General features: G+C 34.8%; 1 non-coding gene across 1 annotated transcript; it reads left to right on the top strand.

The window, feature by feature from the left end:
• Window positions 1-21,853: 21,853 nt before the first annotated feature.
• Window positions 21,854-22,037, top strand: LOC111825214. The gene has a single exon (XR_002828361.1). It is a non-coding gene; the product is annotated as a U2 spliceosomal RNA (small nuclear RNA).
• Window positions 22,038-24,974: the final 2,937 nt, after the last annotated feature.

Genomic DNA, 24,974 nt, shown 5'->3' with positions numbered 1-24,974 from the left:
ATATTCTCAGTTACCAATTGTGCATGGCTGAGATTTTTGATGCAGAGAAAATTATAAATAATTTTACTTTTAGAAATAAGTATTGTTATTATCTTTTCACCAAAGAGATCAGGTGGTAAATGATAATAATAACAGACAAAATAATCCTAAAGTAAAATTTAAATTAAAAAATACCATATGTCACTTGATACAATTCCTTATGACAAGCATAGTAGTAGATATTTATGATGAAGAGTAAATTAACTTGCTAAAAAATTTTACATTGAAAATGTGAGATATAGATTAATTAAATGCTTTACGTTTTTAAGTGTGTGTGTCTGAGGCTTTTAGTTTGAAACCTGTTATTGAATTTGACACCAGTGTTTGAGCTATTTTGCCTTGGACTGAATCAACAGGATCCTTTTCCTTTTATACTTAAAAGAAATCCTGCTTCCAGCAAACTGCTCAACATGATGTCAAACCAATACCCACCTAGCATTGCATTTTAGGGTCTTGCTAGTTACAGGTCTGAGAAGAGTGGGTACATTGTGTGAGCTAGTCAATAAATCAAAGTTGAAACCTTCCAAAGAGTGAATAGACTTCATATTCTTGACCAATTATTTCTTCTCTGATAACCAAGACACTATTTAAATTTTAGCAAGGCACTCTGACAGTGAGTCTCCCTGTGTTAGGACAAGCCTCTGAGTGCAGTCATTTTGGATGTGCAGTTAGGAGATACAGGGGTACAGGAGATAAGAGCAAGAGATGATTGAGATAGAAGGGTCTTAGAATTTTTGACAATTCTTTGAAAGCAGTTGGTTTGAAGTTTAATCTTGCTCACCTTTGAATTAGAGTACAAACTGTCTCATGGTATTTCAGACCACTTTTTCTTGGAAAAAGCGAGAATCAGATTATCATTTTTCAGGGATAGGTAAGATTGTATTACAAGAAATGTGATATTCTCATTTTGATTGGTAAAGCACAGCTAAAAGCCCAATAGCTCTTAACAGACAAGGCAATATATTAAGGGATGTGGTTTGGAGTAGGGTATTTGGACCATGGCTTTGAGATATTTCCATCAACTCTTTCCTCTTTGATCTGTTTAATCACTCATTTGCTAATAGTATAAAAAGGCAACCCCTTCAGCCAAATATGGAACCCCTTCAACACAATGGTGTAATGCAAATGTCTTTGTTATATAACCCGCGTTTATAGATTAGTGATGAAAAAGAAGCTTCTTTGTAGTGACTTAAACTTCATGTCATTATTGTGTGCCATCAAACTGCCTGCAGAAGAAATAATCTCGGAATGGTCTCATTGAATGAATAGATCAGATGATGAATAAAACTAAGATGCCAAATATTTATAGCTAAGTATGCCACCTTTTTATAGATCCGTTACAAGTAACTTTACTGTCCCAAAATCACCTGGAAAAGCACTGTTGAAAGTTATTTCCAAAGATTTTTAATATTCATGACTTTCAATCACTTGAAACATGATAATTAAATGACCATAAAATACTGTCATCAGGAATAAAAGGAGGAAAGGTAACGTATACAAACATCTCAGCTGTATTTATTTTCCACATGTTGTTTTGACTTGTTTTCTTTCTATATGTCAGAGCTCCGTAACTGTATGAGCAGACACATCTTACTTTATCCTTTTTACCTTGAATTTTTTGAGAGGAAATGAAATGCTTTACACTCTGCACAGTGTTCAGTGGAAAATCCTAATAATCAACCAGGGCCACTTGAGAGACAATTTTTTTAACACAGCTGCTGAATCATTTCAACAAGAGCTGTGGGAACGAAGTGTGATATTTATCTCAACTTCATCTAAAGAATATATGCTTAGGCCCGGCTGGTTTGGCTCAGTGGCTCAATCCATGCACCAAGAGGTCACCTGTTCGATTCCTGGTCAGAGCATATGCGTGAGTTGTGGGCTTGATCCCTGGTGGGGGGCATGCAGGAAGCAGCTGATCGATGATGTTTTTCTCTCATAGATGTTTCTACTCTCACTCACTCTCCCTTCTTCTCTCTCTAAAGAAAAATCAATAAAAACACATTTTTTTAAAAAAAGAATATATGCTTTGTGCATGGCGTTTCGTTATCTTTGTGAATATTGGGGGGAAATCTTCTTCCAGTTTAATATAAAGTATGTGAAAATAGCATCTAATAATAAATATATATCAGTTCTAATTAGGAAACATTCTATTTTATATTAATTTTTATATTGAAAATATTCCCAAATAGGTAAGATGAGTCAATATGCCAACTCGATAAATTTCCATAAATGTTTTATAATTTTCACAATTGAAATCAAAGCGTGTTGAGTATTAATTACTCACAAAATATTTTTCTTTAGTAAAACAAACATGTGTAACCATGGAGGTGCTGCCTTTTAGCATGGTAAAAATAATATAAGTTATAGTTTTAAAACTGCATTTTGCTTTTATAAATAAAACAAAATCTTGTGTCTTATTTTTCAGAGTCACTTTAATACTTGTTCTAAGGGGATATCACTGTACAGGACACAGAAAGAAAAGCTAAAGCTCAGGGAAATTAATGAATTTTATGTCCAACTTTCCATTTTGTGAAAACAATAAACACTTTTTTCCCCCTTTTCTACATCAGAGGATATTATTACACATTTAAAATTAACTGCGCAGATGTATGTTGACATTTCATGCTTCGAATGTTCTTATTTTCTGCCCAAATGGCAAAATAATTGCACATTTTAGAAAATTGTGTAGTGGGAAAATGTTAAGTTATGGAATTGGAAGCTTGTTTTTGATTGGTCACTTATATAAGGGTTATCATGATGTCTAAATAACACTGACTTAAATAAGATTTAATTAAAACCTATTTTAAATGAGAAGCACGGACATACGTATAGACATTACAATGTTTTCTGGTTGTTAGCAATTCTTGATAACCTTAGGAAGACCTTGATTTGGTTCCCGGAAATTAATGTTTCCTCTTGGCAGGCTCTGGCATCCCTGCTGAGACTTTAGGGAAAGTGCAGTGACACATTCGCTGACACCAGAAATAAAAACACCTCATAAAAATTAGAGATAGTTAACCTGTGGTAAAAGGGACTGTCAGGAAATTATTTCCTGATTTGGTACAATCAGTAATTTACCATGAACACCCTACACATTTTAAGAGATGACATTGTAGTAACTTCAAAATCTTGTCCTACCTTTTAAAATGAATTTTAAAAAGCTATAATCAGAAACAAATGACACTATTTAAAATGACACTAATAGAATATCAATATTATTTTATTATCTAAAACATACATAATAATTTTTGAAAAAAGTTTTATTCTATCACTGATACATGTGTTTTTGACTCTATGTAACTGAAGAAAATATTTATAAGGGTTTTCAAATATTAGTGTGACCCACCATTTCTATGCTAACAACTACCCTGAGTTATAAGAATCTCACATATGGAATGGCTGCCTGTCCTGTGAGTCTACATGTAAAAGTCCTTCTTAATAAAATAGACAGTTCTATATTTTTCTTTCTTTAGAGGGATTATGATAAAATTACTTGAAATACTTTTTATATTATCATAATAGTAAAGATAATGATAATAATAATAATAATAATAAACATCACTACAAAAATATATCTGTTAATTGAAGGACTTACATTCTAGGACATAATCTAAAAACATAACTTTATATGAACATTATTATTTAATTTTCCCAGTAATCTCAGAGGTAGGTGACACAGTTAGTTTCTCTTTGCAAAAAAGAAAGCAAAAGCATAGAACTATTAGATATATAGCTCAAAATCACACAGATAAAAATTGAAGATCAGCACATAAAAAAAGGAAATATGTTTGTTTGTGCTTTCTCAGATATTATGCACATGAATGTGCATCCACACTCACACACATATATGCATATTATATGTAAACATACATATATGAGTATATAATAATTTATCCAGAATAAAAATGCCAAGAAATTGGAAGAATGATCATTTTTGAGAAGGGAAACTTAAGAGCAGTCATAAAAAGAAATGATCCATTTTTTTATAATTTACAATTGAATCTAGGTAAGTATAAACATACCTAAACATATCTAAATGTATTATACATACATATATTATATATATTTAAGAAGTACTCTAATCATATCCTCTGTTTATAACATATACATAAATATTATAGATGAAATATAATTCTATATAAACATATAGCATATAGTGTGTATGTGAGAGGGAGGAAGAGAAAAAGAGGAAGAAAGGTGGGAGGAAAAAAAGAGAGAACTACCTTACTAAGGGACTAGAAGATTATATGAGTTCATAGATATTAAAAACTTAGAACAGAGTCTCATAAACAGCACACACTAAGTAAACATTAGAGTTATTGTTATTACACAGATGGTAGAAATCTATTCATGTCTTCATACTCAGATACATATTCTGGCTCTAGTCTACTCATTTACACTGTATTTAAATAACTAGCTTTGTCCTATATAAAATGTATTTTATTGGACTTTGTTACGCTTTTTAGCATTAGCATGTTGACATTTCTAAAGAGGGATAAGCTGATTCACTCAAAAACTATAATAGTCTTGGCCATTTAAACAGAAGTTGGTGTACACTGGTAAAGATCTGCCAGAGTTTGGCAGCCCTTGAAGATATTCAGGAATCGTTTTAAGAGACTAACCACTAGATGGCAGTGTCCTCAGTGGACCCTTTGATTCCAGATAGTAAAGTGCCGTACTCATTCCCGCTTGACCTCCCCTGCTTAAAACAATCAAATAATTACATCAAGATGTGATTCAAATGGAAAGTGATGTAGAGAAGAATTTTCCGTAAAAGCATATAATCTTTTCCTTAAAAGTAATCAAATGTAATGAGGAATATCTGGATTGATTGATTATGTAGGGAAAAAAGGCTACCGGGAATTAAGAAATAAAGGAACAGTAATACTGCGATGCAGAATAATTCCCACAGAGTGAAAACAGAGAAAACATCATAACTTATTTATAATTTATTCTGGATGAGTAAAATAGTTAAAAGAGCCAATAAGAGACACTAAAGAGATGACGGAATGGGCACAGAAGATAGGCAATCTTTCAAGTAGTGTTTTTCCCAAATTACATAAACGCGCATAATTGTCAAGTATTTAGATTCCATACATGTTTTAACTTTAAGTTAATAATTAAAACTGATAGTTCAGCCCTAGCCAGTTTCACTCAGTGGATAGACTAGCATCGGCCTGCAGAATGAAGGGTCCCGGGTTTGATTCCAGTCAAGGGCACATGCCTGGGTTGCATGCTCAATCCCCAGTAGGGGGCATGCAGGAAGGAGCCAATCAATGATTCTCTCTCATCATTGATGTTTCTATGGCTCTCTCCCTCTCCCTTCTTTTCTGAAATCAATAAAAACATATTTTTTAAGAAAACCTGATAATTCACTAGTTTCATTGTTTAAAACCACTTCACTCCTTACCCATGTTAATGGTATTTGTTTCACCCACATTATAGCAATCTTCATAGAATCATTCTAAATATAATATTTAAAATCTTTCATATTTATAAGAGGCCTGAAGCATTTTATAACTTTTTCTTCAATTTTATTATTTCCTTCCCTTCTGTTGGATAATTGACTTAAAAAAATTCTCAACTGGCTTCCATGAGAATCCCTGCGTTTCCTGTCTTACGCTTATCCAGCTTTCATTTCCTCCATAGCCTTTTTCTGCTCATAAGGCATTTAAGCCTTTCCTCATTTGATTCCTTCTCCATCTACCAGCAAACTCAAACCAGCATAACACAGTGCAGTCATGTACCACATAATGATATTTTGGTCAATAATAGACAGCACATATGACAGTGTCCCCATAGGATTATAATGGAGCTGAATTTCCTGTAAGAAAAGGAAGGACATGTGGTTCAGGAGGATATCTTTTTCTCTGATGGGAGCAATATCTGTGGGGCTTGGCAATAGACTCCCTCTCAGTCCTAGTACCTCAATATGGGTTTACAGATGGCATCCCAGTCAGTCAGCTACTGACCTGTTGCAACAGAGAGGAGCCTGTCCCCAAGTCCTGCCTATTCAGAGGGCAATGCAGTCTTCCCAGGGCTACTAGTAGCTTGATGATCCTCAGAGTACGTTGCTATAAATTCTTTGTTGAGGACCTAAGATCCTGTACAAGAACACAGGTCCATAAGAGCAGCCTTAACAGGCATTAAGTGCCACCGCCACTGCAATAAAAGCTTTCTGTTGTAGTGTAGAGCCAGCCTGTCCCTGTGCTTTTAAAATATTTTCAGGTTTAATGATGTAAAGCATAGACAAGTTTTATTTCTTCCATCAACTCAATGCCAGAGAGAGCCCCTTGGGCCAGATAAGGTCAAAGGAATCAAAAACAAATTTTCGAAATCAAAATTTTGAGACCTTAGGTCTACAGCCTCTCCGTGTCAAACATTTTTTTTTCATGAATACCAAGAAGTTCCTTAATCTGACCACTTCTCTGACATGCAAAAGCCAAAACCACATTGCCATGATGATCCCCTGTGTCCCTTTATCTCTATATCTTGATTTCTACTGATTCTCAAGGTACCTTTTACTTCTCCCTGACAACCACTATTATGGTGGTTTATACCAGATTCTCCTCAATATTTTTAGTCAATCTAGCCCACACCCCTGTTCATGGAGCAGCATGGACAGTTTTGATGTTCTATTTCAGACCCTTTTGGAAGGAAGCAGGGGGAGGACTCCTGGGACAGTGTTTGTAAAGTCTACAGTGAGCCTTCACATTCACTCCCCACTCACTCACTGACTCACCCAGAGCAACTTCCAGTTCTGCGAGCTCCATTCATGGTACATGCCCTCACGGGTATGCCATTTAAATTGTCTTATCCTGTACTTTTATGGTACCTTTTCTATGATATATGTAGATACACAAGCACTTACCACTGTGTTATAATTGCCTATAGTATTCAGTACAGTATCATGTTGTACAGATATGTAGCCTAGGAACAATAGGCTATACCATAGAGTCTAAGTGTATTGTAGGCTGTACCATCTAGGTTTTTAGACTATACCGTCTAGGTTTGTGTAAGTGCACTCTGTGATGTTTGCACATCTCATATTGACACATTCCTCAGAATATACCCCCATTGTTAAGTAATGCATGACTGCACAAATAATACAGGTATACCTCCGGGATTTTGTGGGTTCAGTTCCAGACCAATAAAATAAAGCAAGTCATATAAATTTTTGTTTTACAGTCTATACAGTAGTTATATTTATACTCTCCTATAGTCTGTTAACTATGCAATAGACGTGGCTAACTAAACAATGTCCGTAGCTTAATTAAAAACATTTTATTACTAAGAATGCTAACCATCATCTGAGCCTGTTGGATAAATGATGCCCATAATCTTGCTTGATGAATCTTTGCCACAAAACTTTAATTTGTAAAACAAAAACGCAACCTGTATCTACAAAGTGCAATAAAGCAAAGCACAATAAGGGAAATTGACCTGTTTAGTTGTTTGTTTGAAGCCCACTCAACTCAGTGCCAGACTCTACTAAACACACAAAGATAACTTGCTAACTTGCCAAATGTAGTTGGCATTACATCTGGAAATATTGAATTCCTTCTCTTTTGTTCTCTCTGACATTTTCACACATCAGATATCATTTCCATTCACTAAGACAACTACAACAAACTTCTAAAACTAGCCTTTCCAAGTCCATTTTCTACCCTATATTTTTGGCCGAATTGCTACTAAAGTTTTGTTTCAGCCACTCAGCAACACACATTTATTTATTCAACTGGCACTTTTGTGTGCTTACAACTTGCCAATCACACAGCAGTGTGAATAAGAACTCTACACACTCCCTGTCTTCATGGACATTAATAAAAAAAAAGCTCATATCACATTATTCTTCAAATATTCTTAATCTGATTTTGTATTTTAGTAAATGATGGTGTCTTTCATTAAAAAACTGGGTCTAATACGGACATGTCCAGCTTGTGACCATTGATCTTAGTATACAATAGCTCACTTCCTTGCAAATAATGCACACAATTAATTTTTTGTAAACTATTTTAAAATTATTTAGTTAGCTTTAATTTCACATTAGCAAATTGTAAGGAATGCTTTTGAAGAAGGCAATAATAATATTTTTATTCTTTCACTTTAAGCAGATAATTTTTAAATTTACTTCTGCTGGGTTTATGTGAAAATTAAATATAGTTGTCAAATATTCCCTTTAAAAATAAACTTACAAACAAAATAGAAAGAGAGGCATAGATACATGCAACAGACTGACAGATATCAGAGGGAAGTGGGGAGGCAGGGACTGGATGAAAGAAGGGAAAGGGATTAGCCAAAGAACATATATGCGTAACACATAGACAAGAGGACAGTTGGCCAGAGGGAAGGGGGGCAAGGGCTGGGTGGAGGTGGACAAAGGGGGAGAAAGTAGGAGCATCTGTAAACAGTGTAAACAATAAAAACAAAGTTTAATAAAAAACACAGAAAAATATAAAAACAAATAATACATTTTAATATTGGACCCATATCAATTTTAGAATCAAACTGACACAGTCTAAAGAAATAATAAAAAGAGGAAGAAACAGAATTCACATGTTTTGGAGAATTAATATAAAGTTTGAGTCGTCACTTTGTCTTCCTTTTCAGCCTATAGTGTAAGGTGTAATTTTACAACAAAATCTCATTCAGAACTCTATAGTGTAAATATATCAAAGTTGCAGATACTGTTGGGAAAAAAAAAAGTGTCCCCAGAACTTTGTTCTATGCTCCATCCCCAAAAAGGCCACATGGTTCTGTACAGTTGTAGAGAATAAAAAACCATTTTAAAAAACACTTTACCATGATATTCTCAAGATCTATCCATGTTGTTGCAAATGGCAGTATTTCATCCTTTCTTATGGTTGAGTAGAATTACATCGTATATACGTACCATATCTGGAAGCATCAAATGAACAAACAAGAAAAACAAACAAACAAAATCTCATGGGCACAGACAATCGTCCCGTGGTTAACAGAGGGAATCAAAAGGAAATGGGTCAAATATATGGAGGCAGAAGATTTGACTTTGGGTGGTGGATACACAGTGCAATATGTAAAGATATTTCAAGAGTTATATATAAGGTATACTTGAAACGTATGTAATTGTATTAATCAATGTCACCCCAATAAATTTAATTTAAAATAAAACAAATACAAACTCGTAGAAATGGAGAACAATTCTCACGGGGAAAACTGACATGAAAAGTAAGTGATTAATTAGCCTTTTTTTCTAGAGTGGGCAAGGACTGGTGGGTGGATGGATATTTTCAGCTACCAATGAGCCACTCATAGTTGGTATCTTTACTACCTAAGCAGAACCATTAAGGCAAACATTATAAATGCCACTATAAAGATTGTAGTGATTCAAAAGATAATACAGGAGCTTTTGTGAATGGCATATCAATTTGTGCATGAGAATACGTTTAAATGCCTTACTTGATTGTGTATACTTGCATAGATGTTTTATATAAATAACTGTAATTAAGATTCTTAAGTAGGGATAAGTGGTTAACAAACAGTGCTTTCAAAAAGAAAAAATAAACTATTCAATGCTCTCCTGATGGTGGTGCCAGCCACCGGATGACACCAGGCCCGATGAAAAGAAGTAAAGGGATCTTGGTCATTTTCAGATAATTAGAGGAATACTGAGAGGCATATAAGTTCTATTCAAGATTATTAGCGTGAGAAGCAAAAAGCCTGCTCTCAAAGTCGAGCTTTTTGTTTGCTTGTTTTGCTGGGTGAAGTGATTTTGCAGGAGCCAATTTGTCACTCTGGTTCATGTCCCTGGCTTCACATGGGGGACACCTTTGGCTATCTCAGAAGCAGATGTTTGTGATAATAAGGTATGCGAAGATATGTGAAGCTCCATTAAGGACTATTAGTGATGGAAAATATGTTAAAAATAATTTATCCGAACAAGGTTTTGGATTGTTCACATTTCTGAAAGTTGGTACCAACACAGACTATGACAGATCCCACTTCCTGCTTTAGTTTTAATAACATCGATAGCCTCTTTAAGAAACAATATTCTGTGAAGTACCCTGATGCCAATTGGGATCATCTATCTGCAGCTCTCTAGAGAAAGGAGCATCCCAGCCATTTCTTATTAAGTCAGATTTTTATTATCTAGGCTAGTCTCTGTCCCACTTATTAGAGATAAAAGGGCCTTTTTCTAATGGAAGAAAAAATGACCTAATCTATATCACTGTTTCATTTTTTCTAAAACGTTACATAGTCATTCATTAAAACTTTTTTTTAATTTTGACATAATTTAGTTAAAAATAGAAAATGAAACTTTTTAAGTCAGAAAGGAAAACTAGAAGTAACTTAATAATCTCAATCATATTTAACAGAGATATCTTAAAGTGTCCTATTGTGTAAGTTGAGAATCCACAAATGGAGAATCTAATACTTTTGCACACTTTATGGGAACACGAGTTTGGATAACTTACTAAAAATGAAAGGACAATAAAATAAAGCAAAGTGCAGATATTTCTTTATTATGAAGTTCCCTTCTCCATTTGTTTTTGCTTTAATTTTATCTGTAAAAAGTTATTATAAAAGTAATAGCATAAGAATGTTACTAGCACATTATTTATTCAGTTCTGAGCTTACTGATAATTAATGTTAAATCACTCATATAGAAACTGAGATGACTGGTATTAAATCTTAATCAAATTTTAAGTGCTTGGAAGGAAATTAGCACTACTAGAAAAATTTACATGTTAAAAGTTTCATTAAGCTACAATTTGTATTTTTGCTTAATTTTTTTAATTTAGTAAAAATACAAATTGATAAACAGGGCAATTTGGTAAAATTATGAAAATTTTTCTTTAAGTGCATGTGTATATCTGTGTATGTTTTGTGTGTGTGTGTGTGTGTATGTGTGTGTGTATGTGTGTGTGTTTGTAACAGAACATTTTTATAACTCTTCATCTTCAAGTACTGTGCTCATTTTAAAAAATGGTGGAAATTTCACACTATTTTTATTTACTTTGCTTTTAATTCATTTGCAACTAAATGTTTTGTTGTATTACCTTTTTTATTCTAAATGTTCTGAAATCCTTGAATGATTAAAGGAATCGATGAGCAGTGAATGTTCAACAAAGAAAATTATTTGGAGTAAACTAATTTTTTACAAAGATGGTGAGAAGGCACATTTGGCTTTACATGTATTCAGGAAAAAAAAACCTATTTAAAAATCCAAATCCTTCTCATTCATTTTATTTATTATTTGTTTATGTTATTACTTTTACAAAACAATATCTTCTTTTTACATACAATTATAAAATTCAATTAAAAGGAAAGTTTTGAAAATCAATAATCCCACTCTTCCAGAAATGACTACTTTGACATGCACATTTTAAAAAATATCTTTCCATAAATAATCACTCATTTGTTATTTATTGTTATTAGACATTTAATACAAAGCATATGAATGAGAGTGAGAGCAAGCCAGACAGACAGACAGGCAGAGGTACTGAGATACATTCTTAAGATTGAGTCAGAATTCTCTAGAGGAAATCTGACTCTATGAGTAAATATGACATTACTTTTAGATATTTTCATTCCACACACCCGTGGACATCAAAGGGGAATTCCTATTGACATTGAAGGAAAGCCTACTGCTGCTTTCTCTCAGAAATGGATTATGGAATTATACTGGTACTAGAGGCCTGGTGCATGGGTTCCTGTACTGGTAGGGTCCGTTGGCCTGGCCTGCGCCCTCTCACAATCTGGGACTCCTCGGGAGATGTTGGAGAGCCAGTTTGGCCCGAACCCCACAGGCCAGGGGATCCGTGAACTGGGCCTCTATTATGCATATAAGATCTTAGGTTAATCTCTTCCTCCCTCTACTCCCCCCTTTCCTCTGAGATTCATCAGTTTGTTCCATGTTTCCATTCCTGTGGTTTCTGATCCAGTGTTGAGCATCTGCCCCCTGGTGGTCAGTGTGCATCATAGCTACCAGTCAGCCGGTTGACCAGTCAGCAGGTCGCTTAGGCTTTTATATATATAGATGAGTGTAATTATAACTTGTGTATCATGTACACACATTTTAGAAGCTCTGATATTTTCATGTACTCCCTTTTTATGAAGAACTAATATTCTAACTTTCCATTATAAATAGCAAAAATTGAAAATATTTTATTAAAAGAATACAGAAATTATAGGCCAAAAAATGTAAACAGAAATAATATTTTAAATGCATGAAAGTGACACATTTAACAAGAAAAAATAAAACCAAAATAATATATTTAGGTATCATTTTTTAACCTAATTTATTGATTAAATCATTATTTTAATAAAATATTTTATCTATCAACATAATTTTAATAAAAATTTATTGCTTTAAGAGTAATGTATAGCCCTAGCCGGTTTGGCTCAGTGGATAGAGCGTCGGCCTGCGGACTCAAGGGTCCCAAGTTAAATTCTAGTCAAAGGCACATGCCTGGGTTGTGGGCTCAACATCCAGTAGGGGGCATACAGGAGACAGCCGGTTGATGATTCTCTCTCATCATTGATGTTTCTATCTCTCTCCCTCTGCCTTCCTCTCTGAAATCAATAAAAGAAATATATATTTTTAAAAATAATGTGTATTTAATAATGAAGAAACCTCAAATTGCATAGAAACAAAGGAAAAATGATAAAATAGTCTCATAATAACCTAAGTCAAAATAACCAAACTCAATATTAAATATTTCAGATATCAATTTTTCATGTATTTAGAAAAAGACAAAAAGAGAGAAAAGATAAGTTTGGTATTTGTCCTTGTGGTATATATTTTTTTGTAAATTATCCATATCATTTTCTCCCTGGGATATGTTATGAACTTTTTGTTTGTGAAATATCCCGACAGACTGAAAATTTCCAGCATAACCCTTGGGTACCCTTAGGCCCCCAAACTATTCTTACCCACCTTTCACCTTTTTTGCTAAACCCAAGTTGCAAAACAACAGCTGCTAAATTACAAGAACAATCTGTCCCTCTTCTGAGCACTGTTTTTGAACAATGATTATAAAAACTGGATGAATTTCAGCTGACCCATCTGGTTAAAGTCTACCTTTCTTCCCCCAGGTAGACCAATCTTTCTAGACTGTTGTCAGCCCATGGCATTCTTAATAAAGCGTATGCCTAGCGATGCTCTATTTAATACTCTTCTATAGCTTTTCATGTGACTGGGAGGAGACTGTATCTGCTGCTTCTTAACCTGCTGTTTTTCAGAACTAGACTGCACAGGATATATACCCTCAGCAGTCATTCAATAAAACTCTCATTCATTGTTCAGCATCATACATGTGCAAAAGTTATGGCACCACAGCTCTTATAGGATTTTTCTGACATTTTAGAATTTCAGTGGTCACTTTGGGGAATTTCACATCTTATATTTAGAAAGTTCAAAGACTAAATATTCCATGCACAATATTATATTTTGATATGAAGAGGCTTCTAAAAGACAGGAAAATTCGAAAGTTGCTTCCCCGAAAGACGCCTTATAAAAGGCTAATAAAAATACAAAAATCTGCCCAGCCAGTGTTGCTCAGTGGTTGAGCATCAACCCATGAACCAGGAGGTCACGGTTTGATTCTCAGTCAGGGCACATGCCCAGGATAAGGGCTCAATCCCCAGTGTAGGGCACGCAGGAGGTACAGCAGGCAGCCAGTCAGTGATTCTCTGACATCATTGATGGGTGTGTGTGTTTTCTCTCTCTCTCTGTCTCTCTTACTCTCTGAAATCAATTAAAAATATATGTATTTTTAAAAATCTTTTGCATTTGTTTCTTTTGTACCTTGCCATGGCTCCTTTTAAGAACTATAATATTCTCCTTCTCTTGTGTAATCCATCCCCAAAACTTCTTCCCTCCACACGATTGTCACAATCTTCTCATAAAGAAGAGTTAAAGTTTACAGGAAAATATAGACTTGTCCTACCAGTTTATAAAAAATCTTGAACTGAATTCATCATTGTATAGAAACAAGACATTAAAAAATGGTTAGAAAAGGCAGGCTGGATTGAAAACCAAAATGACATCTAACATATGCTTCAAAATTTGACCAAAGGTAAATATAAAAAGAGTATAAAAGTAGGAGAAGACCTCTTAGTATCTGACACTAAGATGTTTGTTGTCAATATTGATTGATCAATATTCAATGCTGTAATGTGGGGGAAATGTAGCTCTCAGATTATAGAGACCATCTCATTTCCATCCTCAGAGAATATTTCACTCTCATTCAGGGAGAAATGATTACAACAGGCCTATCTACTTTCTTCGTTGATGGTCTTAATCCTGACAAGAGATTCCTGAGTCCTTTCAAGATACTTTAATTTAGTAAAAAGGAAATATTAAACTCTAATTTAGAGCTCTTCGGTTTAAGCCTCTAGATAAACTCATGCACAAGTACATGTCTAAGTCGGTATAGTCAAATATACCTGTAGTTATTATAAAGAAATTGTCATTGAAAGAACAATTATCCTCCCTTTCCTTGAAAGACAAAGTAGATAAAGGACAAACTTTGTTGACAAAATGACCTCCCCCCCCCTAGGAATTAGCTGTTCTGATCAACCCACAATTTCCCTTAATAAAATAGGGAGACGTTTCCGTACAACGGCAAATACAAAATGTTCTATTACTGTCTGATGCTGTGTCTGTCCTCTCTACCATAAACCTATTACTTTTCCATCATTTGTCCTTGGAATAGAAAACAGGATTGGGTTTTAGAAGTAGGACTTTCAAATGACCCTCAGACTCTGTATTTGTTTCAGCCACTTCCTGCCTCTCTGAGTTTCTGAGGCCTTCCAATGACGTGCCCTCTGCTGAATCTTTTTAGAATAGGCCTATTTTTCATAATAGTGTACTCCTATTAAATTTGGACCAGAAGGTCTCTTTCTGGAACATCCAGGAAAAAAATCCCCGGACTATAATTCAATAATGTCATGGACTGATTATTTACTATCTGATGCTTCCCTACCCATATCTCAGAATTTAAATCTGACCACATTAGCATTAGAGCCAAAGGAATAAAAGGGCCTGGGACATATAAGGAACAGTAAGCCCTTACAGATGTCAACTAATCTTTCTCTTTGCTGAACTTAACTTAATGTTCATTTTAAAAAGGACCACTGAACCCATTGTCTAAGCCTCCCTCTGCCATATACATTATCTATTGCAGTTTTTGTTTCTTTTTGTTCAAAGTTTGGATGTTATTCTCGACTTTTCCTGGCTAATTACCAAAAGCTATCTTAGAGGATTGCTCAGTCTTAAAAGCACTATTGACATTGGATTTCTAAATTTTCTGAATCCGCTAGCCCTATATCTGATCTGACAAGAACTGTCACAACCAACTATTTGCCCTGTGCCGATCAGTTAAATCTGAAATCAATGAAAGATTGTATTCTGTAACACAAAATACTTCTTTTTAAAAACCCCTTCCTGTTGAACTTTCCCATTGCCATGAGCTTTTCTTCCTACTTGTACATGAAGGATCATGATACGATTTGATGTTTTATCTCAACAGGACAATAAAAGTTAGAGATCATTGTTTATTGACCTCATGGCAAAACCTACCCTCCTATTTATGCACAATTGCAGCAACTTCCCAATTAACAGACTCCTGTCCATTGAATTCTTAAGATCTCCATATAATCTCTTAGTCTCTTATAACAGACATTTTCCTGCTACAAGACTGAACTATTAATCCTTGTTCTTTCCCTTATACATGTTTCCATCCGTTGCTGTAAGATTCTGAACTTTACCAACCATTTTTCTCTCCTGGTGGATGATCACCTGGGACAATCATGTACTTGTCAAGAAATGCTTTGGCTTCTAACCTCCTTGAAATCTCTTTATATAACCCAGATTTAGATTTTCTTTTTGATGGCTTCTATTTGAAACGTGAACAGAGTTTTAAGCCTGATTTGCAAGTACAACCCATTTAAATTATTTGAATCTAGCCTTCCAGAGGCCACATCTGTAGAGGTTTGCCAAACTGTAGCTTTTACTATGACCATGATTTAGAGTGCAGAGAGCAAATGTCTATACAGACATCAGGTATCTCTTACAAGTTTATAATGATTTTGGTATGCTTTGGAAGCAACACAGCCTCTTAATTGCAGCTGACACCCTTATTAAATATAGTACCACATAAAACCCTAGTAGATGCTTCCTCTGTGTGAGGCACATACTATACAGCACACTAAAGAAGCAAAGGACATATTTAGAGGATTATTATACTAAATACGCTCCTTTGAAACAGATTTAGGCTATCCACAAAGTTCAAACATCAAAGCCAAAACTAACTCTTGATTATTGGCATTGAGTCTCGAGTCAACTCTAATCTCAAGCTCTTGATCCTCAAGTACCACACAGGAAAACATCATATTTTTTGCTACAACCAGATGGTCTTTTGGGGCAACAAGACAAATGCTCAGTTTGCCCTAAGATGCTAACATGGTGTCTCTTAAAAATGTTACTTTCCTTTCCACCATGGAAATAAAAATTTAAGAACCATCATAAATATGCTTTGGTGGGAAATTTTCAGTAAGATTGAAAAGGATGTCCCTGGTGCAGGTCTCAACTTTCAATCCCACAGTATTAGAAAAACTATAGATTGGCTATGAATTGGCGCTTAAACCTACAGGCTTTTACAGTAACTAAATTGGGTTTATTCAGATACACACCTCCCTACTCTTTTTATAATTCTATATGTATTTTCTGGTTGGAAAAAGTCTTTCCTTGTCATAAATGAACTTATATGACAATTGAAATATTGAGAAATGTGTACCCATTTGTATTATAAGAAAACTTTTTTTGAAAAAATTAAAAATATATTTTGTGCTGACGTGCTCCTGTCTCTATTACTTCAACTCCTCAGAGAAAATAAAATGAGTGTATAATACATTAAAGCTAAACCTTGCAAAACTATCCAGGGAACATCAGTTATCTTGACCCAACCTTCTGAGATAACCCAGTTATCTCACAACCTTCAGATCTACTCCAACAGAAAATACTGATTATCTCCATGTGAACTGATCATGCAACTAGGAATCTAACCCTCTGTCTTTCACTCTGCTGTTCCATGGGTCATGATGACTAAATTTGTAGGGTCTTATTGCAGTATCCCCAAGCATGTCATCAACATGTCAGAGTGGCTTTTTCTTAGTATAAAATCATAGGCATCCCTGTATGACCTTTGGCTCAGAGTCCTGGTTTATTGGCTACCTCACCAATATAAGACCAATATTGAACCTGATTGACTGGAAGATACTGATAACCACAAACTGCAGTGAAACCCTAGGAAATCAACTTTTGTAAACATGTTTTCCAGTTAAAAAGATATAATACACTCACCTCCTGGATTTCAATACCAAAAGGAGATCTAAAAATAAAAATATCTTAAGGTGTCCTAGCCAGTTTTGCTCAATGGTTGGAGCATTGGTCCTGTGGACTGAAGAGTCCCAGGTTCAATTCCAGTCAAGGGCGTGTGCCTCGGCGTCATCCCATACACTAAAAGGTTGCAGGTTTGACCCCCGGTGCATGGGTTAGGACATATATATCAACAACTTTCTTTTAAAAAAAGTAAGTTTCCCACTGAGTTGCCTTAAGAATTTTTATTGTTAAAATGAGATTTTAAAGGTTTTCTTCTGTCTCAGTTCTTGGGACAAATCAAGAGGCTAAACAAAGTTTCTGTAAATCTGTAGATATCAAAGTTTTCTTCCCTACTGAGCCAGGTTTAGGACAAGAACTGCTTCCCTACTTAATACGAACAGTAGCAGGACTTTGGCTAAGAGCTATTGTCCAAGACTTTCTGGTAACTCTCAAGTTAATACTTGTTTTCTCTACTGTTAGTTTTTGGGTTTTCTCCAGAGGCTGAAATGCTTCTAGCCACTCACAGATACATGACTGAAATGCAACTAATCCAACTACAAAGAAAATAGTCACAAGAAGCCACAATGGCTGTTATCACCAATGAATTTAGATGGTCATCGGCAGTCCACAGAGTTTTGAACAAACCTAAGTGCAACTGAATGCTAAGACTCAGTCTCCCTTTTATTCAACGGGAATATCTCTGTGGTCCTCACATTCCCTTGACCTCTGCATCTGCTCCTTCCCATTCCTCTTGCACAGGACACTGACTCTTGCAACTACTCTGCCCCTAATTTCTCAATAAAGTCAATTTGCACAACCAATCACTGCTGAATCACAAGAACAATTTCTCATTTTCCAAAAGTCATTTGACTATTCCTGATATTGCCAAATTCCTCCAAAAGCTTTAAAAAGTTCATCCTTCTTTCCCAAGGTAGAAAACTCCTTCAGAGTTTCAAAACTGCAGTATTCTGAATGAAGGCTTATGCTTAGCAGTGCTGTTGAATCTCTTCTACAAACTAGTAATCCAGGAGTTTAACCAGATTATCATTTCACTCCTTAAACCTGTGCATAATGTCTCTGATAACTTTCATCATCTTGCCGAAACCGGTTTGGCTCAGTGGATAGAGCGTCGGCCTGCGGACTGAAAGGTCCCAGGTTCGATTCCGGTCAAGGGCATGTACCTGGGTTGCGGGCACATCCCCAGTAGGAGATGTGCAGGAGGCAGCTGATCAATGTTTCTCTCCCATCGATGTTTCTAACTCTCTATCTCTCTCCCTTCCTCTCTGTAAAAAATCAATAAAATATATTAAAAAAAACTTTCATCATCTATATTTATTTATTTACTTCAAAAATGAATTTGGTATTCATTGCTTTCTCCATTTAATGGGGCCCTGTATAGTGCAAAGAATATAGGCGACCATATCAGTCATGCTATATACATTAAACCAGCAATACATGAAAACTTTTAATAACTAGAAAAAATAAATTTGAGAAACAAGAATCATGCAGAATAGGGCTTTCTCCATTCTTCTGTTTCTAGAGGAGAATTAACAATGCAAGTATCCTATTTTTGATCCATTACTATACATAGAGAATGAATTGCTGAAACAGACCAATATGGAATCATGGTAGAATTTAAAAAGTCGGATGGCCTTTTCTGAGAACTCGTTAAACACAATGGAACTACTCCAGAAAAACACACATGAGCATTTACTTATATCTAACATTTACATGCAGTTGTAGAGAGTTCACAATCTTCTTGAAGTTAGTTCACATGTGGTATCCACAAGAATTTATTCTTATTTTGCTTAGAAGATCCCTCAAATTTTCTGTCATGCACCATGCTTCCATTTTGCAGTTGTTTTGTAAGCCTATATTTTTAAAAAAATCCTGGGTTGACAATAAATGAATAGTTTAAGCAAGCAACACCAGGAAGTGCCCTATGTGTGTTCACTTCAAATGACTCAATTAATATTGCAATGAATATTTATTGATTCTCCCCAGAATTCATGGCACTATCACATAAAGGCTATTTGTTTTAGTATTCTCCTGTGCACATTTGGGCAGAGATTGATGAGAGACTTTAGTTAATTCAAGCAAAGTTTTTTTTTTTAATATAAACCCTTCCTGCAAAAATAGAAAGTATGCACATTTAGAAGTCCACATCAACTAATTAAATCATATAGCAAGTTTGAGATCATCTAATGGATGATATTCCCAAATCTGCTTTGTAGATAAGGAAATATTTGAATAAGAGAAGAAGTCCACATTGAGCCCCACTCACTTATCTTTGTCACTTTTTAATTATCTTTATCATGCTGCTCCTTTTTAACTATATCACTTATAAAAACTAGTACAAGAAAATAAATCTAGACAAAAGCAAAACAGAGGATAGCACATTAGCAGCAACTGTTCTGCATATATGAAATGTATTTAGAGTCCCAGTTTAAACCCAAACTGTATACTTAAACTGTTGTAATCCTGTTTGTTGATGTAATAGTGAGAAGGCCAGTGTCTATAAGAATAAGGGCCTGGATAGACATTTAGGAGAAAACCATCATACACGTAGAAAAATAGCACATGTATCTTAGTTCAGCATGAATTTTGCATATGAGTAATAATCTGTATCAAAGAAGGAAGATAAACAAGTAGCATTTGGGGAGACAGAACCTCTTATTTGGGATATTATTATCCTTATGATGTTCAAAAACAATGGTCAGTGGGGGGAAAGGGCTCCTGCTTGTAGAAGAGCTCTTCTTAGTAGATACAACATGAAAGGAGTCTAGATGAGGAGAGGAAAAAAGAGCAGAAAGAGTATTGTATTGTATTTACATGGGTATATCCACAATTGTACCTGACTTGAGCACAAAAGATATCTTAATTTCTTTTTTGGGGGGTGAAATGGGTAGAATTTCATTAGTTGTGGGTGGATTTGAGATCCAGAGATATACAATTTATTGCTTAAGTATATATGACACAAATAGATAGCAGTGATTAAATAGTGTAACAATTCTAATCTCATATTACATGAGTAGTTAAATAATAGATATGAATTAATTACTTATATGTCATATACATATATTGTATAGGTGTATGGAATTACTCTTGCCATTCAGACTTAACATATGGATGGAACAATAATTATATATTACCCAACAAATATGTTTACATTCATACCATATGCCACTCCTGTGAAATAATGAACACATGAAAAATAACTTGACTACAAAGCAGTTTGGTATATTGGATACACCAAATCATGCTATTGCAATAAAAGATATATTGGTAGTTTGGTGAAGCAAAAAATTTTAAGTTCATATTCACGTTTTGACACTAGTTTTACAAATTTTGAAAAACAACTTAAATTCTGTGATTCTCACTATTCTTATGACTGTAGTAATTTCATATAAGGTTGTGGAATTAAATAAAATTGTAAATATGACAGGAAATATATTTATTTTGCCTTGTAAAAGAGTGAATCTTGGATACACACACACACACACACACACACACACTCACTCTAGAGGCCTGGTGCATGAATTCGTGCATGGTGGGGGTGGGTCCCTTGGCCTGGCCAGCAATTGGGGCCGATTGGGGGGCCAGCCAGCTAGGGGGAGGGACCACAGGAGGTTGGCCAGCCGCAGGAGGTTGGCTGTAAGACCAGCTCCTGCTTGAGCATCTGCCCCATGGTGGTCAGTGCACGTCAGAGCTACCGGCTGGTCATCTGGTCGTCTGTTCACTTAGGCTTTTATATATATAGATAATGGGTAGTAGTCCTGTCCTCTCATTGTAAATAACTAGAAAACTGTTTGCACATATTGGAAAGGATTTTAGTTCCTGGAAGAAGAGAAATAAAGTACGAACTTGCCATAGCTTGGGAGGCAGTCACAAGAATATAGAGAGAAAAACCAAGCAGAGTTCATCATTCTCTCTGAGATGCTCACTAAGATAAGGAGACAGAGATCAAAGTGCAAATAGAAACAAATGAAAAAGTGTCTGGTGAAGATTTTGTCTTTAATGAATGGTTAAATTAATAACCCATAGGTTTTCTGTACAAGAGAATAAATTGAGGGCTCTGCCATGCTTTTTAAATAAAGTAGGATCCATTGAGGCATAAAATAGGAGATAGAGTTTCAAGTGAGAGTTGACAAAAACTTCTATCTTTTCCTTAGTATATGCTCTGGAGTTGTTTTAATTTTCCAGTTACTTTCCTCTGAATATGTTCTATTATATTCCTCTTAAAACTTGGAAGTTCAGCATAAAATAGTGATTTGGTTTTGTATAATTCAGATATGACACAATGGTTTGTTCACTGTAGTTTCTAGATACATGTTTTCTGATATTAAAGGTTAACTACTCTTGGATTCAATTGCACCATCTACTAGGATTCTCTCCAAAATAACTCTTTCCTTTTGTTTCTAAACTAACATTAAATAATACAATAAAATCGCTTCTCGGCCTTTTGGCTAAGATCAAGTGTAAATAATACAATAAAATCTTAAAATATAATTTACAAAGGACTTCATAAAATTTATATTACAGTAGTCCTCCCTTCTCCAGTTTTCTTTTCCACAGTGTTCAGTTCCCTGCAGTGTAGCATGGTTTGAAAATATTAAATGGAGAAATTCTGAAATAATTCATAAGTTTTAATTCACATGTAGTTCTCAGTAGTGTGATGCACTCTGACACCTTCCTCCTACATCCTGCCCTGGATGTGAATTATCCATTTGTCCAACATGCCCATGCTGTATACACTACCCTCTGGACAGTCACCTAGCAGCCCTGTTGATTATCAGATTGGCTATAGGGTATGGCAGTGCTTGTGCTCAGTAACCCTTATTTTACTTAATAAAGGCCCCAAAGCACAAGAGTAGTGATGCTGGTGATTCAGAAATGCCAAAGCGAAGCTGTGAAGTGCTTCCTTTAAGTAAAAAGGTGTGCATGTATACCTTTAAAAGCACAGGATTTAAAGGGTTCAATACTGTCTATGATTTCAGGTGTCCACTGGAGGTCTTGAAACATATCCCCCAAGGATAAAAGGAGGACTAATGTACACAATTTGATATTAATTCCATTAACTGACAAAAAACATGCAAAAAGAAAAAGCCCTGGTCTCTGTGCATTTTAGTAGGGAGACAACAGAGTTGTAAGTGCATAATTACATTGATAAAACTAGATAATTTTAATGATTTAAATTATAAATAAAGTAACATATAAGGGGGAAATAACTGAAGGTCAATACTGTAAACTTGTATACCACACCTACAGTGACACATTGCAACCAGCACTCAGATCCCAGCATTATCAGTGCACCAGAGGCTGTCCTCTTGCCTTTTTTTAGGAAATAGATATACATGGGGTGTTTCATCTGTTGTTGTTGTTTTTTCTTTATATAAAGGGATTCACACAGAAGTATACTTTTTCATCTGATTCCATTTGTTCAACATTTTGTTTGGAAATTCATTGATGATTTTTATGCAAATTTAGATCCTCCATTCTAATTATTGAATACTATTCCACTGTGTAAATATATCAATATTTATCTCAACTATAGATAAACATTTGGGTTATTTATAGATTGTGACTATAACAAGTAGTATAACTCTGGATATTATGTTTAATAAAATTTGGTGATGGGATCAAATTAAAATAAACTGATCTGAAACTCTTTCAGAGGATGTGTTATACCAATACAATTTATATGACGTATCTATCAGCAACTGGTGTGGCATAGACAAGTTATCTCAAAATGTAATAGCTAAACAACCATTTTTTTATGCAAATAAATTTTGTGGAAAATTCAGACATGGCACAGTTGGATGAATTGCCCTTTGCTTTATGACAACTGGGACTTCAACGTGAAAGACTCAAAGGTTGGAGAGGACTTTTTGGCTGAGAGCTGCAATGGTTTAAAGGCTCATTCAGTCACATTAATGGCATTCAGGATGGAATGTCTTGGAGGCCTCTACTGCCGATTACATCATATAAATGTGGACCATGTGTCTTAGCTAACTCACAGCAAGACAACCTCACAGTAGTTGGAGTTCTTATATGACAGCAAAAGACCCAAACATAAGTCTTCCTGCCAGCAAGACATAAGTTGCATCTCAAAAGTCAAACAGCATCAATTCTTACACACACTCTTGGTCAAACCTTCCCCTTGATGCCAAAGGCCAAGACATGGATCTCTCTGTAGAAGGAATGCTAAAGAAAAGGGGAGGGGTGTCATATTTTAAAACCCCCAAAGTCAGCCATAAGGAACTTATTAACAAAGAGGGAGGAATAAGTCTAAAATCTTTAAATAGGGAACAAGTTTATGAGAAGTAGGAAAAATTCAGATCCAGATTGCGTAAGTATAGTGGAGCTGAAGAGTAATAGGCAGAGGCCATATTTTTTTAGAATAGCTTAGGCCATTATGTGGGTCATAAAACATTTGGATCCCATTTTAAGTTCCAGGAAGCTATTAGAAAATATATAGGGTACAGGTATTGTCTTGTTTACGTTTTAGCAATTTTTTTTTTCTTGGCAGCCATAGAGGAAATGGTTTGTAGGAAGGCAAGAGACTGAAAAGCTTTTTAAATAATATAGGTGTCTGAAGATGTGGGCTAAGATAGTGGCAGTAAAGGTGGAAATGTAGAAAAGTAGATAATGAGTTTGAATTTTTTTTAGCTGACTCTTAATATTTATTTAACATTCAACTCTGTATCTATCTATATATATGTACATATATATTTACAATATTATTTTAAAGTTATCTATGTGAATATTTCCATAATAAATTATATGATCACTAAGAACTAGAATTTGGTCTACCTAAATATGTATCCCTGGGGTCAAACACAGTACTTGGAAGTAAATAAAAATTTAGTAACTGGAAAAAATCTATATTCTTTTAAAATGCTGAAACATTTTAGTTAACGACAGCTGCAATTAATACAGTTAAAATATAAATAATTAATATTACAAATGAGTTCTGTTGGTATAAAATTTATAGTCTTATAGGTAAGTATCTCCATAATATCATACTATATTTTATAAAATAATTCATCATCTAATCAGGAGACATTCTCTTTATATAATTCTAATTTTTTCTAAAATTATTGCCAAAATATTTTCTCTGATTTTAGCTGGTTCCTATGCAACTGAATAGGTCATATAGTGATTTTAGAACCTATAGAGAAGAAATAGTTGTTTAAAGTAATCAGTTAAGTTATTATAATTTAACACTTTGGAACACTGATATTGTGCTGTTTTCAAGAAAAGGCAGACTAAATCAGATGTTGATATGAATTGAAATTATGTCTCTACAAGATAGGGTATTTAAAATTACTTGAAATTTAGCCATGAGAAAATATCTAGCTAGAATTAGGTAAAAAAATGTCCTTCATTTTTTAAAATTTATTTTTTGTTGATTTCAGAGAGGAAGGGAGCAGGAGAGAGAAATAGAAACATCACAAATCATTGATGTATGCCCCACAGTGGCGATCAAGCCCGCAACCCAGACATGTGCCTTGATCAGGAATCAAACCATGACCTCCTGGTTCATAGGTCAATGCTCAACCACTGA

Source organism: Myotis lucifugus, unplaced genomic scaffold, assembly GCF_000147115.1.
Source record: "Myotis lucifugus unplaced genomic scaffold, Myoluc2.0 scaffold_17, whole genome shotgun sequence".
Taxonomy (NCBI): domain Eukaryota; kingdom Metazoa; phylum Chordata; class Mammalia; order Chiroptera; family Vespertilionidae; genus Myotis; species Myotis lucifugus.
Note: the sequence above shows the minus strand (reverse complement) of the source record. Positions and strands in the feature narration are given on the sequence as shown.